Source organism: Rhinopithecus bieti, unplaced genomic scaffold, assembly GCF_001698545.2.
Source record: "Rhinopithecus bieti isolate Rb0 unplaced genomic scaffold, ASM169854v2 scaffold_13207, whole genome shotgun sequence".
NCBI classification, from domain to species: domain Eukaryota; kingdom Metazoa; phylum Chordata; class Mammalia; order Primates; family Cercopithecidae; genus Rhinopithecus; species Rhinopithecus bieti.
The window spans coordinates 1,937,061-1,961,459 of record NW_016807866.1 but is presented as its reverse complement, the minus strand read 5'-3'; the positions used below and the strand labels follow the sequence as shown (position 1 = coordinate 1,961,459).

General features: G+C 41.8%; 1 long non-coding RNA gene across 1 annotated transcript in view; it reads left to right on the top strand.

Annotated features, from left to right (window-relative positions):
• LOC108536844 (uncharacterized) overlaps positions 1-24,399 on the top strand; it is a 33,173-nt gene that overhangs the window by 4,539 nt on the left and 4,235 nt on the right. The window contains exon 2 of the long non-coding RNA XR_001887633.1: positions 12,969-13,219. This is a non-coding gene — a long non-coding RNA (uncharacterized LOC108536844). The remainder of the gene's footprint in view (positions 1-12,968; positions 13,220-24,399) is intronic.

Sequence of the window (24,399 nt, the reverse complement as noted above, 5' to 3'; positions counted from 1 at the left end):
TCTACATAACAGCCAGCTAACACAATGACAAAATTAAAATCACTCATATCAATAGTAACCTTGAATATAAATAGGCTTAATGCCTATTTAAAAGTCACAGAGTGGAAAGCCTGATAAAAAGACAAGCTCCAAATGTCAGTTTTCTTCAAGAAATCCGTCTCACATATAATAACACCCACAGGCTCAAAGTAAAAGAATGGAGAAAATTCTACCATGCAAACTGAAAGGAAAAAAGAGCAGGAGTCACTATACTTATATCAGGTAAAACAGACATTAAATCAAAAATCAAGAAGGACAATAAAAGGCATTATATAATGATAAAGGGTACAATCCAACAAGAAGCCTTAACTATTCTAAATATATATGCACCCAACATTGGAGCACCCAGCTTCATAAAACAAGTTCTTCTTGGCCAACGAAAAATCTTAGACAAGCACAAAATACTAGTGGGAGGCTTGAACATCCTACTGACAGTGTTAGATCATCAGGGCAGAAAGTTAACAAAGAAACTCTGGATTTAAACTCGACACTTGGCCAACTGGACCTCAGACAGCTACAGAACACTACACCCAACAACCAAAAAGTATACATTTTTCTCATCTGCACACAGAATATATTCTAAGATCAACCACATGCTTGATTATAAAAAAGTCTCAATAAATTCAAAATGATTGAAGTCATACCAAGCACATTCTTGAATCACAGTGAAATAATAGTAGAAATCAATATCAAGATCTCCTCACACTATACAAATACATGAAATTAAATAACTTACTCCTGCATAACTCCTGGGTCAACATCAAAATTAAGGCAGAAATCAAAAAAATTATTTGAAATTAATGAAAATAGGGACACAACTTACCAAAATCTCTGGATGCAGCCAAGGCAGTGTTAAGAGGAAAGTTTATAGCCCTAAACGTCTTCATCAAGAAGTTAAAAAAAACTCAAATTAACAATCTGTCTCTGGAAAGGAAGAAACTAGGTCAACTAAGGGAAAGGAACTAGGGTGGAGAAAATCCCAAAGCTAGCAGAAGAAAAATAAACCACTGAAATTAGAGAAGAACTTAATGAAATTGACATGTAAAAATCCATACAAAAGATCAATAAAACCAAGACTTGGTTTTCAAAAAAAATAAATAAAATCGATAGGCCACTAGCTAGTTTAACAAAGAAAAGGAAGAGAAGATCCAAGAAAGCACAATCAGAAATGAAAAAGATTTTTTTAATATCATAACTGATCCCACAGAAATACGAAAGACCTTCAGAAACTATTATGAATAACTCTAAGCACACAAATTAGAAAATTAGAAGAAATGGATACTTTCCTATAAGCACACAGTTTTCCAAGATTGAATCAGGAAAAGACTGTTACCCTGAATAGACCAATATCAACTTATGAAATGTAATCAGCAATGAAAAACCTACCAACCAAAAAAGCCCTGAACCAGTTGGTTTCCCAGCTAAATTCTACCAGACTGAAAGCAATCCAACACAAAACTATTCCAAAAAATCAAGGAGGAAGGTTGTTTCCCTAACTCATTCCATGAAGCCAGTATGAGCCAGATATGCAAATCCGGATTTGAAAAAATAAACCTTCAGGCCAATATTCCTGATGAACATAGACAGAAAAATCTTCAATAAAATATTAGCAAACCAAATCCAGCAGCATATAAAAAAGTTAATACATCACAATTAGGAAAGTTTTATTCCTGGAATGCAAGGCTGTTTCAACATATGCAAATCAATAAATGTGCTTCACCACATAAACAGAATTAAAAGCAAAAACCATATAATCATCTCAATAGATACAAAGAAAGCCTTTGATAAATCCAACATCCCTTCATGGTAAAAACCCTAAACAGACTTGGCATCAGAGGAACATACCACAAAATAATAAGATCCATCTGTGACAAACCCATGGCCAGTATCTTACTCAACTGGCAAAAGCTCGAACAATTTTCCTTGAGAACTGGAGTAAGACAAGGATGCCCACTGTCAGCACTCCTGCTCAGCCTAGTCCTGGAAGTCCTAGATTGAGCATTCAAGAAAGAGAAAGAAATAAAGGGCATCCAAATAGGAAAAGAAGAAGTTAAACTATCTCCCTTTGCTGATGATATGATTCTATACCTAGAAAATCCTGAAGACTCTGCCAAACACTACCTAGATAAATGACTTTAGTAAAATTTCAGGATACAAAATCAATGTACAAAATTTAGTAGAATTTCTGTATACCAATAATGTTTAGACTGAGCATCAAATCGAGAACATAGTTCCATTTGCAATAGTCAAAAGGAAAATGAAATACCTAGGAATACAACTAACCAAGGAGGTGAAAGATCTCTATGAGAAGAACTACAAAACACTGCTGAAATAAATGAGAGACAATACAAATCAATAGAAAAGCATTCCATTCTCAAGGATTGGAAAAATCACTATTGTTAAAGCGGCCATATTGCCCAAAACAATTTACAGATTCAACACTATTCCTATCAAACTACCAATGTTATTCTTCAGATAATTAGAAATACTATTATAAAATGCATATGGAACAAAAAAGAGCCCAAAATAGCTAAAGGAATCCTAAGCAAAAAGAACAAAGCTGGAGGCATCACACTACCTGACTTCAAATTACACTATAAGGATACAGTAACCAAAATAGCATGGCACTGTACAAAAGCAGATGCATAAACCAATGGAGCTGAATGGAGAACCCAGAAATAAAGCCACACACCCACAACCTTTGACAAGGCTGATAGAAACAAGCAATGAGGAAAGGACTCTCTATTCAATAAATGGTGCTAGAATAACTGGCTAGCCAAATGTCAAAGAGTAAAATTGGACCCCTACTTTTCACCATATACAAAAATTAACTCAAAATGAATCAACTATTTAAATGTAAGACTTCCCACTATAAAAATCCTAGATGATAACCTGAGAAATACTCTTCTCAACATTGGACTTAGTAGAGAATTTATGGCTAAGTCCTGAAAAGCAATTGTAACAGAACCAAAAATAGACACATGAGACTTAAACTAAAGAGCTTCTGCATAGCAAAATAAATGTTTTTGATACGTACAGCAATAATTTGTTCTTACAGGAATTGACAGCTATTTCACGTATGGAATAGTTTCCAAGCCTGCAACTTTTGGGGTAGTCCACACTATTCAGGGGCTCATAGGGGATCTGATTTATGAATATAAAATCCTGTAGAATAATGCCTAAACCTGAAGGACCAACTTTATGGTAAAAAGAAGTGCAACAATGAACATATGGCAGTGGGATCCATCCATTGACCATATCAATCAAAACCTTTCTGCCTATAAGAGTCATATTGGATTGGTCTCTTTTCTTTAAAAAAAAAAAAAGCTATGGTGTTGACCTGGTGATGACACCTTCCAACGTTTTGGCTCTGTCCTCAAAGGTGCATTTTCATACTTTGAGTGAAAATGGCCATCACATGGTCCCCACTAACTAGAATACATGGATGATAAACTGGATCTATGAATGCACAATGGCCAGACTGTATATAAAAACAGGACATTGACCCATAGTCTGCAGCAGCCAGTCCAGGAAACCAAATAAGCTCTGTTAACAATCAGCCCAAAACAGGACTTAATTAAGAACTTCCAGCTTCCTTAATTTTTGCCACCTTTATAACTTTGGACAACTAGAGAAAGCCAAATATGCTCCCCAAACCAATCACCCAGGACCCTAGTTAGCCCACCTCCAGCTACCTTGGGCCAACAACCTCTTATCAGAGGATACCTGAAATCTTCCCTTTTTGTTTACTGTAAAACTTTCCCATTCCCCTGCCTGCCATTGAGTCTTTGCCAACTTGAGGGATTCTAGTGATGTTGGCGGCCTCCCCTGCTATATAAATCTGTGAATAACAAGCCTCTGCTTGATCTCGTTTGTGTGATCTTTGTTTATTTTCACGTGGACCAGAAACCAAAGAATAGAATGAGGGGTAGGAGATCTGTCAGAGTGGTGGAAGAAGCTCAGGGGAGGGCAAGGAATAGGTACAAGAGAGTGTAAGGGAATTTATCTTAAATAGGCTTGTTTACTTATGTTGTTCAGAAACTGACTTTTGATCATCCATGCATGTGACTGCTCCCTAAAAGGGGGAACAGTAATGTTAATTACCTGCAAATTGTGTTTGCTCCAGGCTTTCAGCATTATATCTATACTGAATAAAAGCAAGCAGCTCTGGCTGTTCGAGACTGCTCACTCTTTGGCCACTAGTGAGTCCTCTAGCTGCTCTTACACTGCCTACCTGTGTCTGAGTACTCCTTTCATCCATCAATCGGCCAGGGTCTGCAAGACAGACCTGGCAAGAAGGGATGGTCCCTTTCATTATAACTTCTAGTAATCCATTCAGGAAATAGTTTCCAATCCCAAAACCTGTGGGCCTGCAGAATTAGTGGTTGCCTGTGTCTTGCAAGGTGGGTGGGCACTTATACCAGGCAGTAACTAAGTTGTTACTTGGTTACTTTGGACCACTCATCCTGATAGACCAGCAGACAAAGAAAAGAGTTAATATAAAAGCAGAGGTAATTCATTCTTATTATCATGAGTTCAGAGGCACAATTATATAGAGAAGGAATGTGGAGTTTGTCTGGAACTCTGGTTATTTACTGAATATCTCAATGTTTCTGACTGGTGACAACCAGAATGAGCATGGAAGAAGTCATGATGTGACAAAGGCATGGTCACCAGGAAGTCAGACTCATCATGGGTGCAGGTCACAGCTTGCAAGCAAGCAAGCTCCACTAGCAGTACGGAACTGCTGGGTGTGGCTGAGGGGAATCTAGAACACAGGCAGAGGAGGGAGAGTATACATATCAACTACAGCTCAGGAATGCAGAAGTGCAAAAGTGGAGAATGCTGCTTGGTCTACTAACCTCTTGCTGTAAGTTTTGGTAGTTGCAAGAAGACACCACTTGACAAACCAGTTATCAGGATATCCTGAACTTAACATGGGGCACTAGTGTCTCTGAGCAGTGCCTGGGGGCTCAAGTCAGCCCTGGCATGACCTCACCCATCCTTTGCATTCTCATGCTGCTTACTATAAAGACTTGCACTTCTCAGCCTGCGTGCTTTCTTGTGCTGTAGGAGTAGGTGTATTAGTTTGCTAGGGCTGCCCAGACTGAATGGCTTAAGAAACAGATTTTTCTCACAGTTCTGAAGGCAGAAAGTCCAAGATCAAGGTATAAAGCAGAGTTGGTTTCTTCCGAGTTGGTCTCTTCAGCTTGCAGATGGATCCTTGTCTCTGTGTCGTCCTGTGACCTTTTCTCCATGCATGTGCGTCCCTAGGGTCTCTTTCTCTTCTTCTAAGGACATGAGTCATATTGGACTAGGATCCCACCTATATGACCTCATTTATTCTTACTTACCTCTTTAGAGGCTTTGTCTCCAAATATAATCACAGTGAGGGTTAAGGTTTCAACACATGAATTTGGAGAGGGTGGAGAAAACACAATTCATCCATAACAGGGTGTTTGGGGTGAGCATGCATAGGCACAGGCTAAAAGGACCAATGGCTTAATGTCTCTACAAGAAGAGTTTATGCAATGACACAGCTTTCTTGCCTGTATATCTCAGAGAGGTATTCCACACACTGTCCTAGAAGTCACCACAGGGAGTAGAGTAGTAACCTGATTAACGCCCACTAAATTGTCTTTTTTTCCATCCATAGTCTCATCCCCCACTACCCTATCACCTGCACCCTGCAATAACCTCCCATATAAACTATTTGCATTCAAGTTCTTTTTTGGGGGTCCGCTTCACAGATAACTCAACCTAAGACAAACTTCAACAAGATATTTGTGTTTATTATAATAGTTATAGCTACTGTAATTGGTAGTCTTCCATACTTCAGTAACTAAACAAAGAAAAGTTTAATTCTTGCTTATGTAAGACTAACTGGCATGAGGGGGTGGGTGTTAACCCTAACAATTCAAGAACCCAGATTGATGGAGGCTTGAACAATATTCAGTGTGTGACTTTCAAAGGTGTCCTCAGCACCAACATCCGACAAGCAGGTGAACAAAAGAGCCGAAAATCATGCAAGTTATTTTTATTGTCCAGACATGGCATTGTGATGGATGGCTAAACAATCCAAAATCCATAAAGCTGTCAGTAAGAAAGGAAGATCGTGAGGATGAACTCCATGCATATAGGAAGTTGTCCGTCACAAGTGGAATTTCTTCTGTGCTCTTTCTCTCTCACTTTCACTCCCTCTCTCCTACCTAAGCCCAGTTTTTAAGGCCTCCTAATTGATTCACTCAGCAGACTCACCAAAAGTTTCCAGAATAATCTCCCTTACTTATATCTGCACATTGGCAAACTACCCTCACAATGATACTTAGGTTAGTGTTTGAAAAACTAAAACTGTTGGCGGGTCAAATTGATGCGTCAAAAATTCCATCTTAAAGAAACAAAGTAATAAAATGAATTTCATTAAAATTAAATTTTTGCTTATGCGAAATTACCATTTAGGAAATGAAAAGTTAATCCACAGACTGAGAGAATACAATCATAATACTTAAATCTTACTAAGGACTTGTATCAAGACTATACAAAGAATTCCTACAAATATGAAACACAAGTAATTGAATAATAATAGAAACAAGTTTTGAAAGGTAGTTCTTAAGATAACATATATAAATGCCCAATAAGTACATGAAAAGGTGTTCAACATCTTTCATCAGCAAAGAAGTACAAATGAAAGCAAAAACGAAGTATTTTTTGCCACCCACTGGAATAGCAAAAATTACAAAGACTGAGACAGGGATAAATCAGGGTGGTCACAGGAGAGTAGATGATCCAGGCAGCAGTTTCAGATGACTAGCAAAAGGAAACTGTTGAAATATTTGCAGAGGCTAAGGGCTAATAAGACCTAAAACACAGGGCGTGGGCCAAGCTGGCTAAGACCAACTGAACCCAACATGGCGCTGGATTTGACCTCGGTTTCACTAGGACCTTATTATATGCTCATTACACACCCGCTAGTGCCATGGCAGTTCTGAGAATATTTGGTTAAAAATGGGTGGCAATCACAGACCTGAGAAATCTCCACCTTTGCCAGGAATTTTCATGAATATGCAACCCCTTGGTTGAAGGGGCCCAGAAAGGTAAAACCTGCTTGTACATGTCTCTCTCTTGAGTACAACTGCACTCTCTTTTCTGAAATGTCTACTTTTCCCTTTACAGTAAATCTCTGTACTTTCACTATTTCCTGACTTTCACTATTGCCCTTGAATCCATCCTCATGACAGTGTCAAGAGCCTGGACGGCCCTGGGGTCAAGGTCCCACTGGCATTCAGGAACCTCCCCCAGGCTGCCAGTATCATAACAACAGCAAGTGGGGAGAAATGTTGCTGAAGGGAGTGAAAAAATGCTATATAAAAAGATGTTATATGAAAAGTAAAATCACAGGCCAATGAAAAATACATGCAAAATTCTAAATAACATTTTAGCAAACAAAATCTAGTGATTATTAAAAGCATGACACAAGAAAAAGATTTTTCCCAAGAATGTAATAGTAGTCAAATATTTTATCAAGACATTAAAAAATAAGCATAAAAATAGATGTCTGAGTGCTATTTATAAAATTCAAGATCTATTCCTCCCATCCAAGTACTAATCAGGCCCGACCTTGCTTAGCTTCCAAGATGAGACAAGAGCGGGCGTGTTCAGAGTGGTGTGGCTGTACTCAAAAAGAACTAAAAAGTGTAATAAAATAAGAATACAAGGCTATCACTGAAAAGAAGTTCACAATCTTATGCACACACATAAAAAAGTTATAGGCCAAAAGCAATGTAGACATGAGAGTCTAGGGGAGGTTAACAGCATCCAGTCTGGAGCCCGAGTACTTGAGGGTTATTCGGAGTTTCTCATCTCTCTGTGATCTTGAACAAGTTATTAAATTCTCTTTGCCTCAAGTCTTTATATTGGTAAATCAAGTTTAGACTAACGCTGCCTTTTAACATATTTTAAGTTCAGCCTAAAGGTTTCTCTGTACATAGTGAACTATAACCTAAGTGAAGATGTAAACAGACTGAAGCCTACTTTTGTGCCAATCACCAAGTTTTGGCCAATCGAGGGCTAACTGTTCAAACGATGTTCAAATAAGACAAACTCCCACCGAGCTGCAACCAATTTGGTTGTTTCTGTGCCTCACATCTGTTTTCTGCACGTCACTTTCCTTTTTCTGTCTATAAGTTTTCTACCACGTGGCTGCGCTGGAGTCTCTGAGCCTACTCCGGCTCAGGAGGCTGCCTGAATCACAAATCATTCTTTGCTAAATTAAACTCTTAAATTTAATTCAGCTGAAGTTTTTTCATTTAATAGATGGCATCAGAAGTGGGATCCAAATAGATCCTCTGATGATCCCCGTGAGTGCTGAGTGACTAAGCAAGCTACCCACCGGACCCACTGAGGACTAAGCTCTGGTATTTTTTATCTTGCTCAAATTCCTATCTAAGGGGTCTGGGGAGTCATGCCCTATAAACCCTAAATTCTTATCAGATGGGGTTTATTTAATTCTGTATATCGTGACTGACTTTCCAATCTGACTCTGGCATAACAAGGAAGAAAATCAAAATATTTTACTCCAAAACACGTTTCTTTGTCATATCTTGAAATGGTCCTGAAAAGCTGTCCCTTGTGGAAAAAATCCACATTCTGCAGAGAATCCCCTCCCCCCACACCCCCTTTTTTTTTTTCCTTCCTTCTTTTCCAGATCCAGGGAATAATCAACTAAGAGCCAGGCATCCTTTTAGGTTGGATAAGAAACATTTTACAGCCTGCTGTCTCTGAAGTCGGCTATCCAACAGTTCCCCTGCACAATAAAACTTGGTTTCCGCAATCCTTTACCCTTTTTTTTTTTTTTGGAGACAGAGTTTCACTCTTGTTGCCCAGGCTGAAGTGCAATGGCACGATTTCAGCTCACTGCAACCTCCGCCTCTCAGGTTCAAGCAATTCTCCTGCCTCAGCTTCCCAAGTAGCTGGGATTACAGGCATGTGCCACCAGGCCCAGCTAATTTTGTATTTTTAGTAGAGATGGGGTTTCACCATGTTGGTCAGGCTGGTCTCGAACTCCTGACCTCAGGTGATCCACCTGCCTCAGCTTCCCAAAGTGCTGGAATTACAGGTGTGAGCCACTGCACCCGGTCACACAATCCTTTATCCTAGCCTAAACATTTTCTTTCTATTGATCTCCAGTCTTCAGATAAACTCAATCAACTATCGACCAGAAAATGTTTAAATTTACCTATAGTCTGGAAGCTCCCCGCTTTGAGTTGCCCCGCCTTTCTGAACCAAACTAATGTATTTCTTAAATGTATTTAATTGCTGTCTCATGCCTCCCTAAAGTATATAAAACCAAGTTGCACCCCGACCACCTTGGCCACATGTTCTCAGGACCTCTTGAGGGCTGTGTCACGGACCACGGACACTCATATTTGGCTCAGAATAAATCTCTGAGAATATTTTACAGAGTTTTACTCTTTTTGCCCACACCATTGTGTCCATTTCCCTCTCATAGCAACTGGGGATCGTGGCAAGTTCTCTCCTAGATTCTGAAGCTCCACAGATTTGTGTTTTGGGGTCTCCAATGTCTTTGAGCAAATTTCTGACCCAAACTGGGTTTGGAAGTCACCACAGAAACTAGACTAGGCCCAGGATCAGATTGGATCTGATAATTAACTGGCCTGGATCCAGTTATAGGCCTCTTATATCTGACTGGGTCAGAAAGAAACCAGTAGTAAATGGCAATATTGCAGGGGGTGTAAAATTTGGCTTTTGGAAATTCATGGGGATTTTGCTATTCTCCTCTTTCATTTTTCTTGCAGGCTTAGATAGGAAAAAAAAAAAAAAAAATCATTAGCCAAGTTGATTAAGGGAACCTGATCTCCAAAGCCAATATTTCACATAAAGATGGAACCCTTAGTTTTGGAAGAACTGAGTACCTTCTGGCTTATACATGCTGTGAACCCCAAATATTTGAGACAGGCCTCCATTAATATAGAAAGTTTATTTTGCCAAGGTTGAGGATGTACACCTGTGACACAGCCTGAGGCAGTCCTGATGACAAGTGCCCAAGGTAGTCAGAGCACAGTTTGGTTTTATACATTTTAGGGAGACAGGAGACATCAATCAGCATATGTGAGATGACCATTGGTTCGGTCTGGAAAGCCAGCAGGGGGTTTCCAGGTCATAGGTAGATAGGAAACAAATGGTTGCATTCTTTTGAGTTTCTGATGAGCCTCTCCAAAGGAGGCAATCAGATATGCATTTATCTCAGTGAGCTTAGGAGTAACTTTGAATAGGATGGGAGGTAGGTTGGCCCTAAGCAGTTCCCAGCTTGACGCTTCCCTTTAGCTTAGTGATTTGGGGGCCCCAAGATTTATTTTCCTTTCACAATGCGTAAGTATTAGGCCTCAGAAGCAGCAAGTCTTACAGAAATGGTGAAATCTTACTAAAGATAATTTACCGTGGAAGGTTCCAAATAAACACCACTGCACTGAAGAAATGCATTTGAAAATGAGGGCTCCTGAATTAGTCTCATCTAGGGATGTCTGTTGCTGTGCGGAAGCTTCTAAAAAGATTTCAATATTTTTATTTAAAGATTTTAGGAAAGGCAAATAAAACTCTTAAGAAACTAATTGATAAGAAAAATTAAATCTGCTTATCTCTGCTTAGTTACTATTCCACCATAAAGGTGGAAAGAAAGTTATCCTAGATAAGGTATTTATACAAGTTAGGCCCTCAGGTAAAATAGGCTTGCTTCTTGTTCAGACCTATCCATGTGGGAGGTCAGGCATAGAGGATGCTTTCTTGGCGTTGTTCCCTAATGGGTTCCACCCTGAACTCAGTACTTTTAACTAAGAAACAGTGGCTACATTAAAGAGGACACCCTATTGAAATAAAATGCATTTTTCTGGAATTTAATTGGCTGCCTTGAAACTCTTTTGTAAAAGAAATTTACATCTATAAAAGAAATCTCAATTTTTTTTTTTTTTTTTTGAGACGGGGCTTGCTCTGTCACCCGGGCTGGAGTGCAGTGGCCAGATCTCAGCTCACTGCAAGCTCCGCCTCCCAGGTTCACGCCATTCTCCTGCCTCAGCCTCCCGAGTAGCTGGGACTACAGGCGCCCGCCACCTCGCCCGGCTAGTTTTTTGTATTTTAGTAGAGACGGGGTTTCACTGTGTTAGCCAGGATGGTCTCGATCTCCTGACCTTGTGATCCGCCCGTCTCGGCCTCCCAAAGTGCTGGGATTACAGGCTTGAGCCACCGCGCCCGGCCAGAAATCTCAATTTTTAAGGATGTCTGCCTATGTACAATAGAAACTCTAACCACTCTTTGAAATTTAAATAATAAGTAATGCCTTTATTTAAGGTGCTTTTCTGTCTGTCTTAAGTGAACTTTTACTTGAGCAGTCTTTTTCCCCTTGATTTGAGCAAATGGTGAATCAATACTTAGGCCAAGAATCTTAGCTCTGTGCTTATGAAATATACATGTTTTTTTGTTTCACCTAAGGGATTGTGTCCATTTTCCTCTCATAGCAACTGGGGATCGTGGCAAGACCTCTCTTCATAAATGCAAATTTGATGCCTAGTTAACAATTGCTTTAGGGAAATGAAATAGGTAATAGAAAGGCTGATACACCAAATGGAGAAAAGAAAACTATTTAAAACTGGCAAAAGCTATAGGATCCGCTTCTGTTTGTTTGTATGTCTATATGTGTTATGTGTATGTGATATCTGGTAAATAAAGCTAGTTTTTAATTTGTTGGTAAAATAGAAATGGCTTCAAAACTATCAGTAAAATATAATTAGATTCTCGCTTGATTTGATTGTGAGCTTATATCTTTGGTTTAGAGTCTCTGGATTCAGGGATCTGGATAGGTGGCCAAGATGACATCTGGAGACGCATTCTTAGTGCCTAGACCACCAGCTGCAAGCCCAATATGGCCCCTTCTTCCTCTGCTTTCCCTGTTTTGCCTCCTGGCTATCGTGGGAGGGGCTGGATCCTCCAAGTATAGTCTTCACAACTCTGGCTTCTGTCCTGATGGACTCAGACAGGCCCTGACCTTCATAGTCCTCATGGGTGGCACATGCTTCTTGGGACTTAGAATGACTGAGAGGAGACATTAGGGAGGCTGCCTGTGTCATAGTCTGAAAGTTCTTTTCAGTGATTTAAAATCCTAGACTCATGTTATGTTAAATTAAGTAATAAAAACATCATAAGATAAGTCATGTTCAAGTTAAGATACTGAAGTATTCATTATTAAACATGCATTTAAGTCTATATACCTTGACATATTATTTCTATATAAAGTAAATATATTTAGATCTGATAATAAAATAATTTGAAGAACTATCTAAAAAATTATAAAATGGTTTTGTCTACAAATAACTGATATGAAACAGTTCAAAATTACTTTCTAGAGTTTTCACTAGAAATAAGGGTTACTAAGAGTTAAAAACTACTGTCAGAGGTGTTTGAACCTGAGCAACTCCATCTTGAATAAGGGCTTGGTAAAATGAGGCTAAGACGTACCAGGCTGCATTCCCAGCAAGTTAAGGCATTCTCAGTCACAGAATGAAAGAGGAGGCTGGCAGAAGATACAGGTCTTAAAGACCTTGCTGATAAAACAGGTTGCAGTAAAGAAGCTGGCTAAGACCCACCAAAACCACGATGGTGATGAGAGTGACCTCTGGTCGTCCTCACTGCTGCACTCCCTTTAGCACCATGACAGTTTACAAATGCCATGGCAATGTCAAGAAGTTACCCTATATGGTCTAAAAAGGGGAGACAAGAATAATCTACCCCTTGTTAGCACATCATCAATAAACAACCGTAAAAATGGGCAACCAGCAGCCCTCAGGACTGCTCTGTCTGTGGAGAAGCCATTCTTTATTCCTTTACTTTGCTAATAAACTTGCTTTCACTGTACTCCACAGACTCGTCCTGAATTCTTTCTTGCACGAGATCCAAGAACCCTCTCTTGGGGTCTGGATTGGGACTCCTCTCCTGTAGCATCTTTCTGGTGACCACTGAAGGGACTGCAGTCCAGAAAACCCCCACCCAAAGGCTAACTTTCGGTAAGTGGTGGGGGCCAGTAACATCTTGCTGGTGAACCCTGAGGGGACAATGCTGAAGAAACCTCCCGACCCAAAGGAAATAGACCACAGCACTGATTGGCCAACTCTGGGTAAGTGGTGGGGAACCCAGGTAAAGATGGAATTGGGTTAGAGGCCCAACTTAGGGGAGTTAGAGGCTCTCCTAAGACAGAGTGGGTTAGAGGCCACCCTTCATAAAAAGCATGGACACTTGACCTATCTTGGGTTAAAGGCCCAACTTAGAAGGGTTAGAGTCCCTTTTAAGATTTAAGGGGTTAGAAGCCCCTTTCAGTAAAGTTCCTTTTGGCTAAGAATGGGTTTGGTATTATGAGATGTTAACTGCTATTCTCTTTAGATTAATCTGCCTTGAACTCTTTACTAAGGGCTGTGGGTGACAGGATTAGGCACATACAGGATTGTGGGACATGGGGAGCTTTTTTCTCCCTAAAAGGGGAAACTCGAGAGCTGATGAGACTGCTGGAAAATATCTCTTTTCTACTGACAAGCAGCCACCTGAACTTTTCAGTGTCACTGCAATGGGTGGGTCTTTCTCTGGCCTCCCTGTGCACCTTGCCTTCCTCACCCTGCCTCAAGCAATGCTTCCTCTCTCTCTCTCTGTCTGCCTCTGTCTCTCTCTCTCTCTCTGTCTCTGTGTGTGTGCAAACTGGTTGAATGAATTGTAAAAATCATTGTTTATCTCCTCTGTAAAGTTTAGATTAATGGAGAAAAGGATTTGTGAGGCTAGTCCTAAGCTATAGTGAATCTGGTGTGCTTTGTGTGTCTTTCTGTATTGTTCTGCCATAAAGAGGGATATCGTAGGATGGAATATGGTCTTGACACCTGTAAGCCCACTGTCCAAGATGGCCCAGCAAACTGGTCAGTTATAAATTTTGCTGAAGGTCCCTAAAAACAAAACTGGATGAGATTTCCCTTTTGTCTTGTATGTCTTGGGGAGCCTGACCTTGCAACCATGTAGTGATGCTTTCTCTTTTCACAGTGGCAGCCCAGGCTCAGGGTTCAATTCCTGCCTTAGGGAATGAGTCCTTTATCTTTATTTTGTCTGGGTCCTAGGCTCCATACCTGGTACATAATTAAAATCACTTACTAACCAGGTTTTTCACCAAAAATAAAAGTTGCTAAGAGCTAATGTTGTATGCACTCCAGCCTGGAGACAGAACAAGACTCCATCTCAAAACAAACAAACAAAAAAGAGTTAACATTGTAACATGTAATTGTGACTACTGAAGAAACAATTTTACCTTCAAGGTGTGTAAGGGAAGTAGAATGTACGTTTGGTAAAAGATTATAAAAAGGCATGGGAATATGGATTTCTTGTCTAAGTTTAAAGAGTTAAAGGAATGTTTTAGGATAAAGTTGAAGGTTTAGGTAAGTTGCTAAAGGTCTGTGAAATATTAATCTCATAGAAGAAATTATCTATGTGAAAATATTGACTAAAATTACAGGGATATTATGTCAGTTTTTCGATAAATTGAACATTGGAATGAAAGTACAACAGGCTTTTCTTATAATTCTTAGTAACATACACTAAGTCATATCAGAATTATAGGAGTTTCTCATTATTTCGGATCACATCCCAATAATATATTTATGCAAATATAGCCCAAAGAAAGCCAAATACCATTTCATATTTGGCAGTACTCCCTGTATGATTTTTATACCGAATAAGCCAAATTTCACCTTCACATTAACGTACTATTTATGTTAAACCCAAATCTTAATAAAACCTTATAGACAAATGTGTTTAATCTTAATCAGCTTGACCATAAGGTAAGATTTTAATAAACCTTTTACAACCCTTAAAAATTATGTTAAACAGCAGATTATAAGCAGGTTTTTGCTCTAAGAATTACATAATCGATTTCTGGGACACTGTGCCACACAAATTTTATAGGTTTCTTTTATTTTGTGCCTCAAAAGGTAAGTGTGCATTCCTTCATTTTGCTCAGTAAGAGGATTTCAAGCCTTGCTCCTGGCTGGTCCAGATTAAGCGCAGGTATTTTATGAGGCTCTACACCCTTTTTCTCAGTTATTTTACACATCAAGGATGTGATTTTCCATTGGCTTCTAGGAGTTGGTAACTAACTAAAACGTGGGCCTCAGAATGTTGTCTTACCAACTATATGGTGCACAAAGAATGTTTTTCCCAGCCTAAAGTCAGGAATGAATATTTCTGAATTGTTTCAGTATGTTTGCAGTGTTTTTTTCCTTTCAGCTTTATGATGATTACAAATGTAGCATCTGCTACATATCTTTAGAGTATATTTGGTTAATGCAGGCATTCTCTTTGAAAGAATCAGTTATTTCTAATCTCGACAAAGCCCATGGTCAGGGAACAATGACCCAGGATCCAAGTATCTTTTTGTGCGCTGGTTATGGGAGAGGGTAAAAAGAGGTTAACAAGGTACCTTCCTATGTCCAAGAGAGACAGACAAGCTGGCCCAGGCTGAAAATGATGAGGAAAGTGAACACCAAGGGTCATCATAAGCCAGGCTCAAGGGTCTCATAAGCCATGCCTGGTAGCATGTGTGGTCCATCCAGGAAGCTGGGCCCATCAGAGGCAGAACGAGCAGTGTTCACAGCAGGAGGTCTTTGTACAAACACCTTCTCAAAACGATAGGAAAGAAAGCAATGTGACTTCTTCTTGTAGTTTGCATAAGAAGTCAGATGAGGGCCAGGCGTGACGGCTCACATCTGTAATCCCAGCACTTTGGGAGGCCAAGGTGGGTGGATCACCTGAGGTCAGGAGTTCGAGACCAGCCTGACCAACATGGTGAGACCCCATCTCTATTAAAAATGCAAAATTAGCGGGGCATAGTGGCACACACCTGTAATCCCAGCTACTTGGGAGGCTGAGGTAGGAGGGTCGCTTGAACCCGGGAGGCAGAGGTTGCAGTGAGCCGAGATCGCACCATTGCACTCCAGCCTGGACAACAAGAGCGAAACTCTGACTCAAAAAAAAAAAAAAAAAAAAAGGAGTCAGATGAAATCTGTTTCTGACTATTATGGAAAACTGTTGCGGGCCATGTGGTGGGGACCACCCAGACGAGACCCTCCAAGACCTTGTTGTCTAGGGTGATTTATTCCCTTTATTTAGAGACCCAGGTAATTAATTCATTTATTTATGTGATAATAGGCTTTTGGCTGTTAGACCAGACCAGATGCTGTGGTACTCTATGAAATGAATAATAGTGGAGGACTATATAACTTACTTATTTTACTCTTTATCTTGGCTTCCAGGAAACGTAGAGCACAATTTGATACTCAATTTCAATGATTACACATAGCCTAGGTTTTTGGTACCTCCACCTTTCTCTCATAGATACCTAAATAATTTGACATATGCAATAAACAGAGAGTTGTTTTCTGCCCACAGTAGGCTTCTTATTGTGCAATTAAATGACCTTTTTGTCCTTAAAAGACCGAGTTCTGCTAGCTCATATAACATGCTTTTTCATCGACGATTTCCAGAAGAGAGAAAATACCAAGGACCTCTTGGACAAGTTTTGTTGAATTACATCTTTCATTCTGTTGCATCATTTGTAAAATTTAAGACACATTTAAATTAAATCAAGTGATCTGTATATAGTGGGAATTCCAGCCTGAGTCTATCTTGGGCTTCAGATCTCTTCAAACCTGCCCCATGAATGATCACCTGAGCCCAGAGAGGTCCAGGCTGCAGTGAGCTATAATTGCGCCACTGCACTCCAGCTTGGGTGACAGAGTGAGACCTGTCTCAAAAAACAAAACAAAACAAAACAAACCTCCATGGGTTGGTGGGGGTGCTGCTAGATGCTGATTTCCTGGAGGAATTGTAGTTTGGCAGAGAATACCTGGGGTCAAGTGGAAATGGGAAGATGTCTGTGTCTAAAACTGGTTCTTATTGTAGCCCAGTGGGTTTGTTTTCAGGACTGGAGTTTAAGGGGCTGTTTCAATGGGGAACTTTATGATACACAAAGAGGCAAATAGTGTTGGTGTTTATGGATGAGTGATACCGGAGGTTGAAGGAGAGGCACTTCCCAAGAATGGATCTCAGTGTAGTCTTGGTTCCTTGAAGACCAAGGACCTTCATTCAGACACTGTGGACTCAGACAGAAAGGCATAAGAAAGAAATCTTTTCAGGGGAAGCAGATGCTGACAGAGAAGGTCTGAGCAGCTACGGTCATGATTGAGGAAAACACTCAAATGATGTCTGGGGTGTTGAGTACAGATAGGGGTGGTTGAGAGACCACGGGACTCCAGAAAACCCACGTGAGGACTTGGAGAGGGGTGGGAGGCTCTGTAGTAGACAGGTGCATATGTATGGCTCCTATGTCAAGTTAGTTACTTTTTTATTCATTCTTCTTATTTTATTATTATTATTTTTTTGAGACGAAGTCTCACTCTTGTCCCCCAGACTGGAGTGCAATGGCGTGATCTCAGCTCACTGCAACCTCTGCCTCCTGGGTTCAAGCGATTCTCCTGCCTCAGCCTCTCGAGTAGCTGGGATTATAGGTGTCTGCCACCATGCCTGGCTAATTTTTGTATTTTTAGTAGAGACGGGGTTTCACCATGTTGGCCAGGCTGGTCTCAAACTCTTGACTTCAGGTGATCCGCCTGCCTCGGCCTCCCAGTGTGCTAGGATTACAGGCGTGAGCCACCGCGCCCAGCCTATTCATTCTTATTTTTATTAATAATGTGACCTTATTAACATCCACTGGCTGCTAAGGCTTAGGAAAACCAGGATGACACCCGTGTTGTACCAAACCATGGAGAGACTAGTGCCTGCCGGGACAGGATCTCGGCTTGTCTCTCTCTGTGTGTGCCCTCTAGAGCTTGCATGGCTCTCCTGACATGAGCACAGATGAGTCGCTGGACCAGTTGCCTCACTTGTAAAGTGAGAGATCTGGATGACATGGACTCTGAGAACACTTCCATTTCTAAAATTCTAAGATTCCATTATTTGGTACAAACGAGGATGCCAGAAATACATGAAGATGAAACAAAGGGAGTGTATGAATCAGTTTGGCCTGCTATAGCAGAATATCACGGACTGGCTCAAACAACAAACATTTCTTTTTTTTTCTTTTTTCTTTTTTGAGACACAGTCTCACTCTGTCGCCCAGCCTAGAGTGGAGTGGCGAGATCTCAGCTCAATGCAACCCCGGCTTCCCGGATTCAAGCAATTCTCCTGCCTCAGCCTGCCGAGTAGCTGGGGTTACAGGCGTGTGCCACTATGCCTGGCTAATTTTTGTATTTTTAGTGGAAATGGGATTTCACTGTATTGGCCAGGCTGGTCTCAAACTCCTGATCTCAAGTAATCCACCTGCCTCGGCCTCTCAAAGTGCTGGTATTACAGGTGTGAGCCACTGCGCCCAGCCACAAACATTTATTTCTTATACTTCTGGAGGCTAGGAGGTCCAAGGTCAAGGCAGCAGCAGATTTGGTGTCTGGTGAGGGCCCCCTTTCCGGTTTGTAGATGGACGTCTTGTCCTGTGCTCACATGGCTGAAGAGAAACAATCATCTCTGTTGTGTCTCTTCTAACAAAAACTCTAATCCCACCATGGGGCTTCACCCTAATCACCCCCAAAGGCCTCACCTCTCGATATTCTCACCTTGGGGATTAGGGTTTTAACATGTGCATTTTGGGAGAGAGACACAACATTCAGTCTGTAACAGGGAATAACCAAACGAGTTGGCAATTGAGGCTACTGGTGTGTAGGGGCAGAGAACAGACTGAGTTTTGAGTCCTCAATTCACCACGGGGACCCTTTAACCTAGAATGGGTTATTTAACACTCCACTCAGCTTCTCCAGCTTACATCCTGAATGCCAATTCTTGCCTCAAACACTTATTGTGAGGATTACGTAAGTGTGTGAACGTGTCCAAACCTCCAGGTGTGAGCTGGCCATGGTGTACGTATGCAGCGAGGGGTGTGTGTGCTTTTGACTGATGACCACGACACCAGCTTTCCAGACCATATAGGCCTCTGGGATCCGGGAATGCAGGAGCTTCTTCGTTGTTAGAAACAGAATGGAAAGGCACAGTCCTTCTTTGAGTCAGAAGACATGAGTTTGAGAATTGCCTCTGTAGTTTACCACAGGAGTTACAGAATAGTTCAGTCTTCATCTGTAAATAAAGCCCTTGGATTCTCTATATAATCTTCAACTTTTTTTTCTAAGTTGTGTGATTCTAGGATCTGTAAGCTACTAACCCCTTGGATGGCAGGAGTTTTTCTTTCTAATCTTTCTACTTCCCACTGCCTCTTGCACATAGTAGGTGTGGTAAATACTAAATGAATGACCGATGAGATGGCTCTGGTAACTTAATTCTGCTGTCCTCAAAAGAGGAAGAAAACGTCACTTAGAACCGAGGGATGCAAAACCTTAATTCTCTGAATGATGAACTATCTGAGTCATGCTGTTTCAAAGATTCAGGCTTGTGGCCTAAACTGATAACAAATTCTTTCCACTAAGAAGTTGTTCTCTCTGGCCAGGCATGGTGGCTCATGCCTGTAATCCCAGCACTCTGGGAGGCCGAGGCAGGCGGATCACGAGGTCGGGAGTTCAAGACCAGCCTGACCAACAAGGTGAAACCCCGTTTCTACTAAAAATACAAAAATTAAACAGGTGTGGTGGTGTGCACCTGTAATCCCAGCTACTCAGGAGGCTGAGGCAGGAGAACTGCTTGAACCCTGGAGGCGGAGGTTGTAGTGAGCCAAGATTACGCCACTGCACTCCAGCCTAGGTGACAGAGCGATACTCTGTCTCAAACAAACAAACAAACAAACAAACAAACAAATAGAAATTGCTGTCTCTGGTGAGCCTGACTTTTGAAGCAGACAATGCAGACACTGGCAGAGCGATCGGGTCGGCTCATTCAATGATTGCAGCCAGGTTGAGCCATTCAAACAAAACCCCAGCACACCCCAGTGATACCAATAAAACATAGCTAAGACCTGCAGCCCGCTGAGAGACTGGAGAAGAACATAGCTAGACGTTTCCTTGGTACATGCCTGAGTCTCTCTAATTCAAGGTTTGGAAACCAAATTTGCTACATGACGATGTTTGAGTAACTATTTACCTGTAAGCACCTAGCTGAAGCACGAGGGTGCCCACATGAGGGGAATCTCGCTGTTGAGAACATTCTCTATGTCCAAATGGTGAATCATAATCCGACAGACACACAAAATGTCGCTCTCTATCTCCCTGGCACATAAGAATGAGTTGGATGTGACAGAGCCTGAGACCCATGCTTTTTTCAAATCTGCTTTTGGGAAATGTGTCAGGCTCCAGTGGGAGAGTAGAATCTGGAGAGAGTTAAGTGGGGATGGTTTAGAGGAAGAGGCGACTATGGGAAAGGTGGAAAGAGAGGAGGGAGAAAAGGCACCTTTGTGGCATCCTCTCCTGGCCTTCTTTCTCGATGACATTCTTCCTGTCTTTTCTCCTGTAGAGTGATTTTTCAAGGCTGCTTGTATCTGGCTGTCCGGGTTTTTTCTTCTCTTTTAGAATAGGAGGGAGGAAAGAGGCTTTTCTCTTCTCCTTCTAGAGCCTAGTGACTCCTTTTCTTTTTCTTTTCTTTTTTTTTTCTTTTTTTTTTTTTTTTTTTTGAGACGGAGTCTCGCTCTGTCACCCAGGCTGGAGTCCCGTGGCATGATCTCGGCTCACTGCAAGCTCCGCCTCCCGGGTTTACTCTATTCTCCTGCCTCAGCCTCCCGAGTAGCAGGGACCACAAGTGTCCGCCACCACACCTGGCTAATTTTTTGTATTTTTAGTAGAGACGGGGTTTCACCGTGTTAGCCAGGATAGTCTCGAACTCCTGACCTCGTGACCCGCCCGCCTCAGCCTCCCTAGTGACTCCTTTTCTCCTGGTGCAGTGGCAGGGCTCTCAGCTCATCATGGAGCTTGGGCTTTACCAGGAAACCTTCGGGATTTAGTAAGTTTCTATCATGTGAATGTACAGATGCCACAGAACCAGAAGAGTTACGGGTCTCTGGTTGGTTGTTTTTATTTTCTTGTTTTTCATCTCACTGGGGAAAAGTGCACCTTCAAGGTTTCATCTAAAGCCAAGAATTGTTGCTATTGACTTTTATCCACTTCCTAAGCACTGCATTTCTTTCAGGCTTCATCACAGTCATAATTCTTCATTCAGAATCTTATACACAACAGTTTGTCATAGCTCATCACAGGCTCTCTCGTTAGCATAATAGATGTTTCTTTGCTATTTTTTATTGTATGTTAGATTCTCTGTTTCTATTATATATCATGACAGTATAGTCCTCAGCATCGCTCCGCGAAATGGAACCAGGTGCTGGGGGCGCAGGATGGACCGGACTCGAGGCTATGCACTCGTTAGAGCCTATCTCGCTCTGCGTCAAAACTTGTACGCTGGGGTTTCTGCAATTATCTCTTTTTGCTCACAATATATAACTACGAGCTGAGCGCTTCAGCTTCGTTCCTCGATGTAGAGCTGGGACTAGCAGGCTCTACGCCTTGCTCCCACGCCATCTCTTAAGATGCAGTCTGAAAATGCTATATTTTATCAACTGCCTTAATTCAAAAGTCCGTGCCTAACATATATATTTTTCCAACAAGTTTTTTGAGAGAAAAAATGTCCCAAATTGTTGAGAGAATCAGCCTGCTTCTGTGGAATATCTGTGTAGCACCAGGGTATAACAAGACTAAAGAATTTTAAGGCCAATTTTTGATACCTTAAAGCAGAACGGCACAGGCTTTTAAACCCAAGGAAGATTCAGCCTGCTCATTTATTACTTTCCACATCTTCAAAAGGACAATGTCTCTTTTTTAATCTTTTAGCTTTGCTGTGAAACCATGGGAAATTATTGACTTTACAGGTGCTTTAAGTACACAATCAGGCAGAAAAAGCACATTGGTGCACTCGGGGGCTGCGAGTTCAAATTCTCGTCTCTTTGTGGCATTCTCCTCCCCGCTCAGACAGAATTGAAAAGGGCAGAACAAACAGGGAGGGGCTGCCATGGGTTTTGATGGGGGCCCTTGCATTGAGTCACAGGTACCTGAAGCCATTTGGCTAAAGACAGGCTCCTTTCTCGTTTCTGTTATTATTTTTTAATCTGACAGCTCCCAGGGTTCCCTTGGATGGTGTGCTCAGAAATGCCATACTTCCTTGTAGCCCCTGCAAGCTAAAATAATGAACAAGCAATTAAATCTCATGCTTGAGGGCCTGTGCTGATTGCCTGCAGGAGAGGGGCACAGCCCAGTCTTGTTTATTGCATACAGGGCACAGGGCCTGGCTGCTTCCCTTGCAGGAGAAGCACCTGCTGCCAGGCTGTGTCGGGGCGGGCTGCAGGGGCACTTGAGTGCTAGAGAAAAGGGACATGATGGGAAACAAAGGTTCACCGAGTCACCTGTATCGAAAATGGGTGCTGGCTCATGTTGTCCTCCTGAGGTCTTGTCATGATTGTTATTTATTAGCAGAGCACAATTGGCTGTGACTCTACTTTTTCTTCTTCTTTTTTTTTTTTTTTTTGAGACGGAGTCTCACTCTGTCACCCAGGCTGGAGTGCAGTGGCCAGATCTCAGCTCACACTGCAAGCTCTGCCTCCCGGGTTTACGCCATTCTCCTGCCTCAGCCTCCCGAGTAGCTGGGACTACAGGCGCCCGCCACCTCGCCTGGCTAGTTTTTTGTATTTTTTAGTAGAGACGGGGTTTCACCATGTGACGGTGATCGAGCAGTTTGGTCTCGATCTCCTGACCTCGTGATCCGCCCGTCTCGGCCTCCCAAAGTGCTGGGATTACAGGCTTGAGCCACCACGCCCGGCCTTTTCTTCTTGATTATCCTTTGATGAATGAATGTGTACTAGGAGCATGGCTTGTTCTTTTTATTATTAAATAGGTATTCTTGGTTTTGGCTAAAAAGTGGGTTTTGTGGCTGGGCGCGGTGGCTCACACCTGTAATCCCGTTACTTTGAGAGGCTGAGGCGGGCGGATCACGAGGTCAGGAGATCGAGACCATCCTGGCGAACACGGTGAAACTTGTCTCCATTAAAAAAATACAAAAAATTTAGCCGGGTGTGGTGGCAAGTACCTGTAGTCCCAGCTACTCAGAAGGCTGAGGCAGGAGAATGGTGTGAACCTAGGAGGGGGAGCTTGCAGTGAGCCGAGATCGTGCCACAGGACTCCAGCCTGGGCAACAGAGTGAGAGACTCCGTCTCAAAATAAATAAATAAATAAATACATAATTGGGTGACAGAGTGAGGCTCTGTCTCAAAATAAATAAATAAATAAATAAATGGCGACAGAGTGAGGCTCCATCTCAAAATAAATAAATAAATAAATAAAATAAAAATTAAAAAGTAGTTTTGGTTTAGCTAGTTGCTGGGAGGCTAACTTTTGTCTTCTTGAGTTTCTTATGCAAGCTACTCAATTTTGGAGAGGAAGTGTCAGCGATAACAATAAGATAACTTCCCCAAAGTCACAAAACCAGTATGTGGTAGAGCCAGAAATGGATCTGAGTAGTTTGACTGGGGAATGAGGGGTCTTAACCACGTTGCTGGTGCACCTCAATATTAATTTAAAAAGTAATTAATAAATCACTTTTTAATAACTCAATATATATGTATTGAAATTCTACTGGGGCTTTGCCACTGGGAATTTATGGATAAGCAATATATAGCTATGTCCTGCCGTACTGAATTTTACATTCTAGCACGGGAGACTGCCACTGATGAAAAAGCCCACATTGTCAAACAACAGCAAATGTGCTAAATGCCCTGAAAGAAAATCGGGCAGTGAGGTGGGAATGCCTAAAAGATGGTCTCAACTGGTATAAGGAGTCGTAGATTACCATCCTGAAGATGTGAACTTGAACTGAGGCCCGAAGGATGGCTAAAGGGGAAGGAAGCGAGGTAATACAGGGGCAGGAAAGCCATGGGAGGTGGGGCTGACTGGGAGCCAGGGTCAGGTCCTGTGGGGTCGTGTACATTTCCTTAAGGATTTTAAAACAAAAACAGGCTCACGCCTATAATCTCAGCACTTTGGGAGGCTGAGGCAGGTGGATCACCTGAGGTCAGGAGTTCGAGACCAGCCTGGCCAACATGGTGAAACCTCGTCGTTACTAAAAATACAAAAAAATTAGCTGGGCATGGTGATGAGCACCTGTAATCCCAGCGACTCAGGAGGCTGAGGCAGGAGAATCTCTTGAACCCAGGAGGAAGAGGGTGAAGTGAGCCAAGCTCATGCCATTGCACTCCAGTCTGGGCAACAAGAGCAGAACTCCATCCCCCTCACCAAAAAA